Here is a 13,851-nt window from a genome sequence, read left to right on the forward strand (position 1 = left end):
ATAACAGACCTGCATTATGTTAAAATAAGAAAGGGGGGGAATATAGTACAACTTAAACACGTTTTTAAAAACCTTAATTCTTAACTGGTCAATAAATTGGTTGTAAGAAAAACCTGAATACACAATGAACTCACAGGACCAACTTCGAGAGCCACTGGCACTGCTCTAGCGTTTGAAATTTCGTTTTGTCTGTTTGGGGGTGTTTTACAAGAACCATAGTTCCGCCCCCGAGTGCGAGATCGACGTGCTCACTGTAGGAACTGAAACAGCAACGGAGGAACGTGCGGTGGAAGATTCTACAGTTGTAGCACATTTAAACAGAAATTGTTCATTTTCGAGGATTTTCTTTCGTGAAGACGTGTTTGTAAATCAGCGGTGAGTGAGACCAGGTTTCAGCTTTATGCTCACACATTTCTCATACAGATGTGTAAAGAAGGTTAAGACTGTGCGATGACGTTATATTCGCAATACTGCACAGCTAGCGTTCGCTACCTATTGTTGTAATGGCTAGCTAGCTAGCAATATATCCAAACTGCTAGCAGTGTTCTATCAGGTTTATGTATAGCGTTAATATATTTATAACATTTTTTGACCCGTTTTTTCTCGCGGTTCATTCGTTTGGCGTTTAACTGAATGCCTCTACTTTTATATGTGTTCATAAAGACTGTCACGTGTTTTTTTGTTTATTTAAAGGGGTTTAAATCTGACAAATTGTTATATTGCCATGTTGATGAGGCAAATGTTTGTAAGTTGGCGAACGTTACACTCGTTAGTATATTCAATACCGACCCAATTGAACATGCTCTGTGTCATTTTAACTGTAGTGGCGCTAGCAAGAGTTTGTAGCGTGAGCTATTATGTTTAAATGATGAGTGAGTCTTTATTGTGAACCTTCTTAGCTAATGTTATCTAAATTTGCGAAATAGTTTTGTCTTTCGTTTTAAAACATCCAAGTTCAAGAAATCGTAAATTCCTCTCGTGGGTGCATAGCTAGTCTAGCTAACTTGCTGCGCGGTCTCTTGCTGCAACAGAGGCCAAAGCAATTCTTCTATCTAGACTAACGATAACTTGCTGGTTTTATGGTGCGGTTGAACAGATAGTGGACATCTGATGCCAAGCCGAGTTTATTACGTACGTTAGAGCTAGCTAACGTTACTACATTGGCTGGATAGCTAAATTGTAGATAGTTCAAAGTTTTTCTAGTGTCACTTTACTCACATTCAGTTTCATCGATGCTATTTACGTCATCTGGTTAGTCTAGCGATCTGTTTTAAAATAATACAGTGCGTGTTGCCGATTGAACCTGCAGGAAATACTCATGGTGATGTAAAACAAACCCCAATTTTTCTATCCAGCGTTATAGCATAGCGTAACGTTAACTTCAGATAACAACTGTAGCTCGCTTGCTATGCAGCACATTTAACATTTAGCTGGCTGCAGTTCAGGATGTCAAAGCGTGTTTGTAAATTGATGTAACGCTAGCTAGCGTGCTCAGTCACTAATTTTCTTATATAAAAATAGCTAAATATATCAAGTATTGGTATTGTTCAAACTGCACAGTCTCTCATAAATGCAATTCTTTTCTTTGTTCATGCCTGTCGTTTTAGTAGTACGTTAATGTAACAACACGGTGGCTGGGTATTTTATGACATTTCACATGCAGTTGCGAACTTGCGATGGCCTTGGTTCCAACAAGTAACTTGTTGCTATTTCGGCAAGTGCTAGTCGTTGATATGTTGACTACATTTAACTGCGATGAGTGAAGTGTTTCAAAATTATATCATGAACTGATTTACGAACAACATTACGGGATTATTATTCCAAACTAGATTTATGTAACGAACAATCCCATGCTGCTTTCTTGTGTCTTGCTCAAACAACCATGTTTGAAATTGTATTCTTTCATTTTAGCATTCTTTAACAATAAGTGAGAAGGTTCTCATTTATAATAACGACCGGGATACGGATTTTTACATGGGGCATCTCAATTCTAAATAAAAGATAGTACCCGGGACGTGGCAAACTGGGAGCGTATGATTGTGCAGATTCTAACCATCCCGTCGGTAAACGGTGCCTAAAACACTTGACATCCAAGCCCTTTACAGAATTGATTGCAGCCAGTTTGCACTCTTGTGGTTTCTCCTAATGGCTACTTTTCAAGAAAGGGTTTACTTGCAATGATTATGATGTGTTCTTGTGGTACTTACCTTAATTGAATGTGACTACTTCATGTTGTTCTGGTTAAGATTGTGGGCTTTGAAGTTATCATTTTTTGATTCACAATTTTTATGAATGAACACCCCAAAGTAGTATGATTAATGGCAGTGGTTTTGAAGACCTGAAGGTTCCAAGTACCATTATAGCCTTATTTTGGGCTTTTGCCACAGCAGATGTATAACTTGTGCTCAAGCCTACTTTGTGTTTGTGTGCGTGTGTGTGTGGACGCACAGGATTACCTCATGTCTGGCTGGCAGGACTGGACTTGTATTGTCTCATGTCTTAGTGTCAGTTTTTTGTATTACGGAGCCCAGCTGCCCACAGTGCCAGACAAGGAGGCTCGGCCTAATAGCTCTCAGGGCCTTGTCTTTTCTGGGGGTGCTCTCAATTTTGTAAGTATTCTGATATTAGATCCTCAAAGAGTGGCTTAGCAACCAGAGAAGTGTATCATGGTTGATACCAGTCACCAAGCTCATCAGTAACGTGTTGGGGCATTGGTCAGAAAAAGAGCTCGTTTTATGTGCATCTCAATGCCCAATTACTCAGCGCAGTGGTTATCCGTTAGCAGACAGCCTCAGGGCAGAGGTCAGGTTGACCTCCACACAATGATTCTCATTCATCCTCTTTGGACGTCGCCTGCTTCGTATGCTCTAGTCTGCAGCTGCTGGAAGCTGGTAGCACTGGTAGCACTGGAGTCTGGTAAGATGAGTTTATCTCTTGTTTACTTTCCAGTATGTGCTGGAAGCATAGGCTTCAGATTAAAGGGCCAATGAGGCACACATTCAAGACTTCGGGTGGCCTGGAGCTGTCCTCCATGGCTGCATTCTGGGGGCTTTGCAAGGGCACCAGGCAGAGCCAAAGACTAGTCAGCCTGGGGCAAAGTAAAAGAGAACAAGAGACCACTAATAATACCTCATCTTATTATTCATTTGCTGTTTTTATTTTTTTAAACTCTGGATAATGAAAAGGAAAGGAGGAGCGAGAAGAAATAGACAATCAAAGGTGGATGTGGATTGGATCTGAATCTGTCTGTTGCCTCAATGAATGTGTGAACAGCTGTATATGAGTGGCATCACTATGAATTTCTGATAATGCATTCTTGCTGAGTGGACCTGTGCTTCATGCACAAATAGAGCTGGTTGTTACTTAGATTTTAACGATTCCAGTTACTGTTCCGATTCTGCTTATGGAATCCGACTCTTACGAATCCTGGTTCAGGTTCTTGACATTGAGCACAAAAAGAAACCAAAATGTGTTGTATGCAAAACGACCTTTTATTTGCAGCAGATTTAGGCTGCCATAAAATGTAATTGTCATTTTTGTAAACTAAAGTAAAATGGAGACCGTGCATAACCTGTAATGCAAAGGCCACGCCCACGATGGGGCAACACAATATGTTATGCTCCATAGAGTTATTAGCAGGTGGTAGATTATCAATATTATAAAAATGCCTAAATGCCGTTGTGTGGTGGGCTGTACAAAAAACAAAAACAAGAACAAGAAACCAGATTTGAAGTTTTCTGCGCGCTCCTGCAAAAAGCTGCTTTTAACTAACATTATGATAGCTGCTATTAACTAACGTTAACGTAAGTTTGTTTCTTTAGGATGTGATGTGATTTGTGACATTGTTGGCAATGCATGTCACATCACATCCTAAAAAAACAACTTAGAAACACATGCAAATTACCGTTTCTGACATAACTTTCATTAGCTGTAGCTAAGAGGCTGTAAGTACTTACTGGAGACAAAATGGCTAATTTATTACAAATATAGATGTGGCTTGATTCAGGATCCCAGTGTTTCTGGCTTTCCCCGGACATCTAATGGCCTGCTTCTACTCTTCTCCTTATTGGCTCAGTCTTTTTGCACGAGAGGACATAAAACTTAAAATAGGGGTTCTTTGCTTTATTCGTACAGCCCACCAAATGACAATATTTTGGTGTTTTTATAGCCTTGATAATTCACTGACTGCTAATACTGACTAAATAGAGTGCAACTGATTGTTTCCCCCATTGTGGGGCGTGGCCTATTGCAGGCGCGTTGATGCCCACATTACGTAATCAGTGATATAGAAGTAAGCGCAACAGGTCTTGGCAGTTGATTTAAAATTCATTTAATTTCACTCATTGCAAATTCCAATTGAAAATAAATTTTCAGGATTTGATAAGCAGAATCGAAATGCACTTTTAAGGAATTCCGTCTTCTTTCAATTCAGAACCGGCTCTTGGTACCCATCCACAGGCAGAACTGCATTGGGATTGGTGTCGGAGGCTTAGAGTTGCATTAGCCCTCAGTGACAAGGCGCAGTTTTGGGTAAACAAGGTCACCCTGGAGCTTTCATCATTCAAACCACATTCATGAAAGTCAGTCTGTTTACTGGCTAATGATTTTGTAAAATGTTAGATATAAATGCATGGAAGTTTTTTCAATGGCTCCGACGTGGGATTGAGCAGAGAAGCCATCTGGCAAAATCCAAGTGTCTGAACTCATGCATCATTAAATATACATAAACATATGTGTGTCAATGTGCATCTGTGTGATGGAGACGGTGAGAGAGAGCGAGGGATATACATACAAATTTAACTCCCCTGGCTTAGTTCTCCAAGCTCTTTCCATCTCTATGCCAACACTTACCGGGCAACAGCTGTTGTGTATTTACTCCTCCTCCTATTGGTTGTGGGCCTTCCATCCCCGGTTCTATTTCTGTACAGCTTCCCCTCGGGACGGCTGTGCTGTACTGTGCTGTCCGCCGTGCTCGCTGCTGAAACTACGCTGCAGAAGCCAGGGCATGGAGCAGGTCCCTGCCTGCTAGGCCCCTGGCTTTATCCAGGCAGAAAAGCAGAGCAGATTTCAGCAAGCATTTCTGTTGCATCTTGGCAAAAGAATCTGCTGTTTTTCTTGGTAATTATTAATGCACATTTTCCACTGAGCTATGGTGTTGCCTCGTTTGGCAGAAATTTAGCATTGGTGCGGTTCTGTTATTGGAAAAACTTGATGGGTAGTTACGTGGTATCTAGTAGTCCAGTAGTATCACTGTTCATTCAGCACAGATCTCTTGCGTGCATGGATATTGAATTAGCTAACTGTTCACATGCTCTGAAAACGACCCATTCAGCATGCTTCCCGGTCTCCCCTCTCTGGGGCCCATGTCACATCAGATTTGCATCAGAGCACCTTGGATCTGACCTCTTCTGCATGTATTTCTTCTATTTGTGAATTAATGACCTTTCCTGAGTGTCAAGAGAACACTATGATTGATAGTCACATTTTTGAAACTTGAAACTGTATTAATGCTGGTCTACATGTTATGTCTTCTCAGAATGCCTTGGTACCTTTGGTTTTCATGTACGCATTTTTAAACGATGTAGTGTTACATCTGCTTGTAAACAGTGGGCGCCACTAGCTAAGCACTTGAAATATGCATTAAGTGGTGTATGTTTTGGTAAACAACTACTTATTTTTGAAAGAGAAGCCTTTTAAAGGCAGTGGCCTTTCTTAGCAGAAGGGAGTAGCTGTAAAGGGCCCCCTGATTAGTGGTACTTCAGTGCCAGTGAGTAAAAACTTGTTTTTGCTGTGCATACGTGAGTAGACTCTTCAAATGGTGGTTCAGAAGATATCAGTCTCTCCAGTAAGAGACAGTTTCCAGTCTGTAAGTACTGTTAATCAGTAAAGCGAAACAAAGTGAGCGGTAAGCATCAGACGCTCATTGCAGGGCAGCTCTATGAATATTCCGCCTGTGTTTGCGCACAGCTTATTTTCAGTCCCCCTGAGGCCCACATGCTCCAGCACCTCCCCTCTACCCATGATGGAGTGAGGCGGACCTGCTCATTCTTCAGCTCCGCCTGCCATTCCCTTTGTGTCCCATTCTACTGGTTTTAGCCTGGCAGCCTTCTAATTTACTGTCATGCTGAGCGCCTAGCTTGACACCAAGAATAATGGTGACGTTTTAAATGGGAAGATGAAGACTCGTATTGTATACTCTTGCAACACCTTCCTTATGTAGGATCCTCACACGGCTGCTTGTGTGAATAATAACTAGCCTACGTGACGGAGTAGGGGAAGAAGTTCATTTACTTTCCAGAACTCTGTAACCTGTTGGGGGCTTGGATCCCACTAGCACTGTTTCACCACAGTGAGTTGCCTTGGTGTGTTTGACAAGTGTTAGGGCAGCATTTGGTGGATCCAGCCTGGAAATGACAGGCTGTCTCTTCTCTTTGTTGCAGTAATAGCTGCCTGAACATGTCAAGCTGCCAGCTGAAAGAGCCCTGAATACCAATCCAGAATCCGCCTATCCAGCCTGAATCACGAGACCAACCATTGTTCAGAAATGCCGACTGATCTACCATCAGTGCTTAAGACCTGTCCATCGTAGATACCCCCATTTCCTCCAAAGCCTGTGGACCTAGGCTCCAGTTGTGGCTAGTTAGGGGCCACCAAATTTGACACAGTAGAGGGGTGGAGGAAGGAAAGAGGATGGAAATTGTACCCTCCTCTTCCTATACTCCAGATGGCCCTGTTACTGTCATGTAAAGCATAGGCTATGGAGTGAAAAGGGAGCCCATTTGTTGCATCCTCTTTCTGTCTTAGCAGGGCGATCATTTTGGCCCCACTCGCCCTCCTGTGGTCTCCCTGGGGCGGGGGGGTGAGAGGGAGCAGACGTGGCAGCTTGTATAATTCCACCAGCATCAGCCCGTTGAAGGCAGCGGTGCGCTGAGAGGTCTCCAGTGATGGCTCCTTATCGCGTTTCTCCTGTGCAGCATCCATCCCCAGACCTTTTTCATCCATCTTTAATACGCCGTGCCCCGTACGGACTATCTGATGGCATGTCCCCGAGAGTCAATTCTCTTTAGTGGCTTTTGCCGACAGAATGCTAACGTGACCTGAGGTGCAGTGCTGCTTGCAGTCTGCTCATAGCCTGCTCGGGGTGAATAACAGCGCTCTCTCTGGAGCACATTGCATCATGTCTTTTATTATTTGTGTCATGTGATTGGGTGCTTTTCACTGTGCTGTAGAACAATTGCCAATTTAAAGGCCCACTTGTCAAGGCAAAAACAAATCCTCAATGAACAGGCAAAAGTTTATTTTTCTCTGAGAACATAAACAGTTACAGATTATAGGTTACTACTGCGACGTGCAGATGGGATCCGGTATAACCAAGTAAGGAAATGCAAGTCTGTTACAACACCTCGGATGTTGTGAAAGGGCATACTGCTGAAGTACCGATGCCAGCTAATATAATTTTTTCTTAAGAAGCTGAGTGTTTTTGGTGACAGTATGGGTAGAGGCCCTTGAATGCATGGGGGAGGTGGTGCAGCAGTTTGAAAGGTGAACTGTTGAAGTGTGGTTAAACGAGTGAGAGCAACACTGCCGTTAGTGCTTCACAAGCACATTAACGGAGACCCTGTAAAATTCTTGTCAGACACACATGTGCATTGATCATTGGTGTGAGGGCCTATGAGCAGGGCATGGTGATGCTCTGGGGGTTGGTGTGAGGGCTCATCAGCAGGGGATGATGATGCTCTGGGGGTTGGTGTGAGGGCTCCTCAGCAGGGGATGATGATGCTCTGGGGGTTGGTGTGAGGGCTCATCAGCAGGGGATGATGATGCTCTGGGGGTTGGTGTGAGGGCTCCTCAGCAGGGGATGATGATGCTCTAGGAGTTGGTGTGAGGGCTCCTCAGCAGGGGATGATGATGCTCTAGGAGTTGGTGTGAGGGCTCCTCAGCAGGGGATGATGATGCTCTCGGAGTTGGTGTGAGGGCTCCTCAGCAGGGGATAGTGATGCTCTGGGGGTTAGTGTGAGGGCTCCTCAGCAGGGGATGATCATGCTCTAGGAGTTGGTGTGATGGCTCCTCAGCAGGGGATGATGATGCTCTAGGAGTTGGTGTGAGGGCTCCTCAGCAGGGCATGGTGATGCTCTGGGTGTTGAGGTTGAGGGAGTGTATGTTGGTGATGGGTTTCTGAGCTGCGAGGGGTTTAGCAGCTCCAGCTTCTGGTTTCCTCCCTCACCCAGGTGTAATGGCAGGGGGCCCTGTTGCGATGTCTCAGGCTGAGCCTGTCTAAGGTCATGTATGTCATTCCCCTGTCCCCTCCACGCCCTCTTCTACCAGCATCGGTATAAACCCGTGAGAGGTGGGAATGCTATTGTACGTGTGGAGAGTGTCCCTGTGCACATTCTTAATTTTTTAATAAAGGGTATTTTTATTCACTATTGTTTCCCTGTTCAGAAATTAGTTTTGGCCTCTTGCCATCACTCTGATACAAGTCAGTCTTGGTCTCATCTGTCCAGAACTCTGCAGGCTCTTATCGGTACTTCTCGGCAAACCGTAGCCTGGCCATCCTGTTTTTTCTGTAGGCTAGTGGATTGCATATTGTTGTGTAGCCTCTGTAGTTCTGTTTGTGAAGTCTCGTGGAGATTAATCACTAACACATCCACGCCTGCTTCCTGTAGATTGTTTCTTATCTGGCTTTTCTTCACTGTGGTGAGAATTCTTTGGTCGTCAACTGTAGAGATCTTTCTTGGCTTACCAGGCCATTTTCAATTATTGAGCTCACAAGAGCTCTTTTAAAAAATAGCTTTTAGATGATGTTCCAAACAGTTGATTTTGGTAAGCCTAAGGTTTGGCCTATGTCTGCCCCCCCCCCCCACATTTCTCAGCCTCATAATGGCTTTCTTGAATTTCATTTGCACAACTCTGGTCTTCATGTTGACAAATATGTTCACAAATGCCAATAACGGCCTCCAAAGGCATCTAAAGCCTAGAATCAAGACTAGATACTGAAAGCTCTCTTGCACTAAGGAGACAAGTGAACACACCTGACTAAGTGGAAATGTCTGTGAAGCCATTTGTCCCAAACATTATGGTATTCTGAAAAGGAGGGACGGGGGTGTTGTATAAAACAAGCTGTAATTTCTACATGGTGAGATCAAAGTGTACTAAAGCTGAGTATGCACTTAAGCCACGTTTCATTGCAAATATCAAAAGTGTGGAGTAGAGCCAAGTCAAGGGGGGAAGAAAGAAGAAGAAGAAGAAGAAAAAAAAAGGCTTTGTCCCAAACATTATGGACCTCACAGTATGTGCACTCTGCCCTGTGATTTGTCTTAAGCCTAATTAGTGAGGCTTGGGAAGTGTGCCGCACGCTCTTACAAAAAAAGGTCAAGAGGATTTGCAAGCGTGCTTTTCTGTGTGTGTGGGACCTGTGGAGTTCTCTGGCTTGCTCTCTGTTGTAGGCCAGTTAATGCCAAACCCTTGACTCTGGCACATGGGATTATTGTTCCGTGTGTAAGTTCTAGTGCTGCATAGTCTTTGTGAAAAAACCTGAAGGGTTGCACGTTCACCAAGCGGACCTGCAGGCTGGTTGTGTGTGATGTGTGATCCCATCTGTCCAAGTGACCTGAATGTCCAGCTGTAGCAGTTCAAACATCAGGGTTAAACGCCATGACCCATCAACACCATCTTCACCTCCATCCGCACATGAATCAAATTACTCATTCTCCTTGCCTCTGGGCCTAGAGTTCTGAGACAGTCCTTTCAATAATAAAATGTAACAGAACTTCCCTTTTTGATTTTGTAATTGTCTGGAATTTAATTGTACCAATAATTGGACCTTGAATTTCTAACAGCCCCCAGTGTCCCATCATGCATATTTAGTCATTTCTCTAAATAGGCCTATCTTATATGTGATTGCTGTACCATGCACCACAGAATAATTCCCATAGTCTTTCCTTGAGTAAACCAGTGTATGTGTAATGGGTTGCAATGATCTGAAAGTGAGCCGGTCACAGGTCTCCTAAAGGTAATTGCACTCTTCAACAGGTTAAAAATAGGCGAATCATTATAATTATAGCCGGTGGGCTCCACTGAAGGCAGAACATCACTGTTTCCACTGGAAAGGTTTGTGTTAGGCTGCACAGCTGAAATTAATATTCTTTGTGATACGAGTCAAAACTGCTTTTGTGTTTTTTGTTCCTGGCAGCGGAATAGATATTCATGTGAGCTCAGAGGCGGTATTGCACGTTCCTCCTATTTCTCCCCTCCAGCTGCTAACCTGAGAATCGGCGAGCGCGTAATTTGGGATGTCAGTATGCAACCAGGTGAAAGTTGGAAGGGAGAAAGGGGGCTGAAAACTGCTGCTCAGAGTACCGTTTGAGGATGCAGGGGACGACAGGAACGGGCGGGAGACTAACGAGAGTGGCTGGCTGGTAGAACGTGGTGACATTTGTTAAAGGCGAGTGGTGGGTTACGATGACCGAATGGGTAGGTTGTTAAGAGCACTTCAGATGGGCAGTCCAGTGTTTCTTAAGATTTTTCAAAAGGTTGAGATGCATTTAGAGGTAGAATTTAAGACCACAATTCCATAAATTCAGTCTTGCTTAGTGTTGGGCAGTCAAAGTTCCTTTGTTTCCCTTAAGTAGGAAGGCAGTTCGCACCCTTGCATTATCCTCTCCCCGAATAGCCCTGTGCAAAGGGATTTGTAGCTTTGGAATACAAGGGTTTACTGATACTGGCGTGCTTTTCCAAAGTGCTTTCAATCCGTCAACTTCAGCAGACTGGGAGGATATGTGTTGTTGTGTCAAAGGTCACTGGTTTGAATCCAGGCTGGTTGTAGTCACTTTTGATATAAACCATGAGGTTAGAATTCTTAAACCTGTTTCATGGGATTATAATCTGTAATCACTCTCCCAAATCGCCCACTATGGACTGCAGATTCAGGCAACACTTACTGTTCTTGAGTGAATGCTTCAATTTCTGGGCATTTTGATCATGGAATCAAATGCTTTTTTTTTGGTCACTGAAAGTATTTAATCCCAGGAAGTATAGCCTAATGATTGTAGTTTACATACAACACTTCATTTGTTTGCACCTATGATATGGGGGGAGGGGTGGATGGAATGCATATTGATTGCACAGCCTATATGCAGAAATCATGAGTGAAATGACTAACTCCCATAGGATGTGCCTGTGATTGATATGAACTGCATTTGCACAGATGCAATTACTGTGTCTTATGTTGTCTTTGTTAAATGTATGAATTTAATTTTCCAAATGGGTGAGAGCTTGACCATGTTGAGAAGTAGCAGCTGGTTCATCATGAGCTATGATGCCTCATCTTCTAAAAGGGTTTTTAGTGTGCAGTGGAACTGGTCAATGAGAGAGGGGGTGGGGCCAGGGGCTGCAGGAGAGCAGCAGCCTGTAGGGTGGAGTTTGTAGTCACGGTAACACACAATTTAAAATTACATGTCCATTCCAAACCTGGGTCAAATGCTTTTTTTATATACATATACTGTAGCTCTAGACGCTGGTAAAATTTAAAATGCCCCTGGGTATTATCAGTGATATTTATCGCCAAGTAAAATTGTATAAAATAATTTTGTTTCTTTCTTAATATTTTCAGTAATTTGCAGGAATTGCTCTGGTGTCTAAAGCCTTAAAGTGTTTCAGATAGGCTACTTATTTGACCCAGGCCAGGTTTGGTGTTGTTTTCTCAAGGTCGGTTTCCTGGAAATGGAATGATGAAAATGACCCGTTTGTACTGCCTGCCCTCTGTGGTACACAATCATCGCATACTCTGGTTTCCTTCTGCTGTCCAGTTAATCACCTCTAGTGGCCTCCTCCTCTTCAAACCGCCCAGTGTTATTTATATTTAAAAATGAGCTGTCTTTGTGCGTGGCATATGGAGTCAGGTGCTCGTGCGGAGAGCAGTAATGCACTGTGATGGTAGAGCAGCGGGATGAGTGTGGACTGTGTGCGCACCCCATTAACCTGGCGCCGCTCCACCCAGCTCTCGATCCGTACCACTGCGCGGCTGACCTGCACCGCCCCACAGTTACTACCCAACTGGATTTCTGCTCCATTCAGATGCTGATGCCACCCGCTGCTGTTTCTCTATTTTCCTCCCTCACTGTTTTCATTCTCATTTCACTCTTACCTGGACTCTTTTCTCTCTCCTTGTTTTCGGTTTCCTTCCGTTTCACACTCTGAGATCCACTGATTTGATTGGCCACACGTTTAAGGTTGATTTGTTTATATTTTATTAAGCAATCGCAGTCATTTATTATTCCAGCCATTAGAATAATGTTGTGCTTCCTTTCCTTCAGTCCCTCTCTTTGTGGTTTCATATTTTTCCCCAGATTGACAGAATATCGCATGTCATCACTGTTTATCACGCAGTTTATTGATCTCTGTGGAAACTGTAGAACACCCCAGGGAGTGTGTTTGAACAGGCGCTGTGGCTGGCACTAGGATGACATGGAATTAAGTTAGGGATCTAAATTATATGTCCCCCATGAAAACCAATGGATTGCTTTCTCTTTCATTACATGAAGTGATTCATTGCAGTTTTATGTATGTACTCTATTCTTCAGGCCCCTGGAAAGGTCAGTAGTTTGGGGTTGTGCCTTTAGGGCCAGACTGCGACTCCCTCTCATGAACTGTAATTAATACCTGTTGATCTTTGTTCTGTCCTCCCTTGTTTCAGGTTTGTCTGCTGTGTGAAGTTGAGAAGTCAGATTTCTCTCTTCCTACTTTGGCAACAGTGTAGCGTAACGAGGCTTGTGGCTCAGAGCTCGCAGATTCGATTGCCTGGTAGAGCTCTGCTGTTTTGCTCTTGAGCAAGGTACTTAACCCGAACAGCTTCTGTATAGATGGGTACTATGTAATCTGTGCCAGTCACTTTGGATAGGATCGTAATGACAATTGACCAATCAGCAGCGTTGTTAGATACTTGCTGAGAGTGCCCTAAGCAAAGGCTAAGCCTTAAGAGGCAGTGCGCTAACTTGCCACCTGTGTTCCGCTGGCTAGATCTGCATTGGCTGACCCTCCCCTCTCTGCGGGGCCTCGGGGATCACAAGCGAGGCCGCGGACTTCCTGCTGCGTTTGCCCCGGATGCTGTGACACCGAAGGAAGTGTTGGATTGAAGCTCTCTGTAAATCTGTGGAAGCACGCAGAATATTTGTTTTTCTTTTTTTCTCTACTTTGCATGGCTGATCCGGTCTTAAACAAGATCGTAAGCAGATTTCCGGCACCCCCCCCCGCTTACTGAGTACTTCCTCAACACGGTGGCCGCAGTTTTTCGAGTGGCGTGTAATTTGTTTGCGTTTGTGTTTTGGTTAGCACAGCTGCTCTACAGACCTGCTGCTGTTCAGGGCGACAGAGGGAACAACCTGTTTGTCAGTCTGCAGTTACCATCACTGACAGTAAAATTCCCCCCCTCTGCTCAGCAGGCTCTCATGCGTTTCGGGCGATTTTGAAGCAGGGGGGTGTTCAGGGTCGCTTCCACCGCTCGGTCTGTGGGAAACGTACCTGCGGCGGCTGCGAAGCTGCCTTTATTAGTCCAGTCACATCTTTTCCGTTACAGGCATGTGGAACATGGCCGTTTTTCTGCTGAGGCCACAAGGTTAAACTGCGGCTCTTCGACTGCATTATGAGAGCTACGTGTTTTTTGAGGAGCTGCATGGAGGACCAGCACGCCCTCCAAACAGACTGTTGGTTTTCGCTAGCTTGGGTAGGAAAGAGAACTGGGAATAATTCTATTACTTTCAATTTGTGTTTCACGTTTTGGAAACTGTTTACGGTGCTTTTTGTACAGTTTCTACATGTAATGAAAGGTATTCCCTTCAAGCCTTTACTGCTTAA

General features: G+C 44.1%; 1 protein-coding gene across 2 annotated transcripts in view; it reads left to right on the forward strand.

The window, feature by feature from the left end:
* The window catches only part of LOC135234206 (protein NDRG3-like), a 44,333-nt gene continuing 30,482 nt past the window's right edge, over positions 1 to 13,851 (forward strand). Inside the window, exon 1 of one of the 2 annotated variants that reach the window (XM_064298569.1) lies at positions 1 to 375. The gene's annotated coding sequence lies outside the window, so the exon portion shown is untranslated. The remainder of the gene's footprint in view (positions 376 to 13,851) is intronic. The other variant, XM_064298570.1, reaches the window with a different exon arrangement.

The sequence above is a fragment of the Anguilla rostrata genome, chromosome 11 (assembly GCF_018555375.3).
Source record: "Anguilla rostrata isolate EN2019 chromosome 11, ASM1855537v3, whole genome shotgun sequence".
Taxonomy (NCBI): Eukaryota; Metazoa; Chordata; class Actinopteri; order Anguilliformes; family Anguillidae; genus Anguilla; species Anguilla rostrata.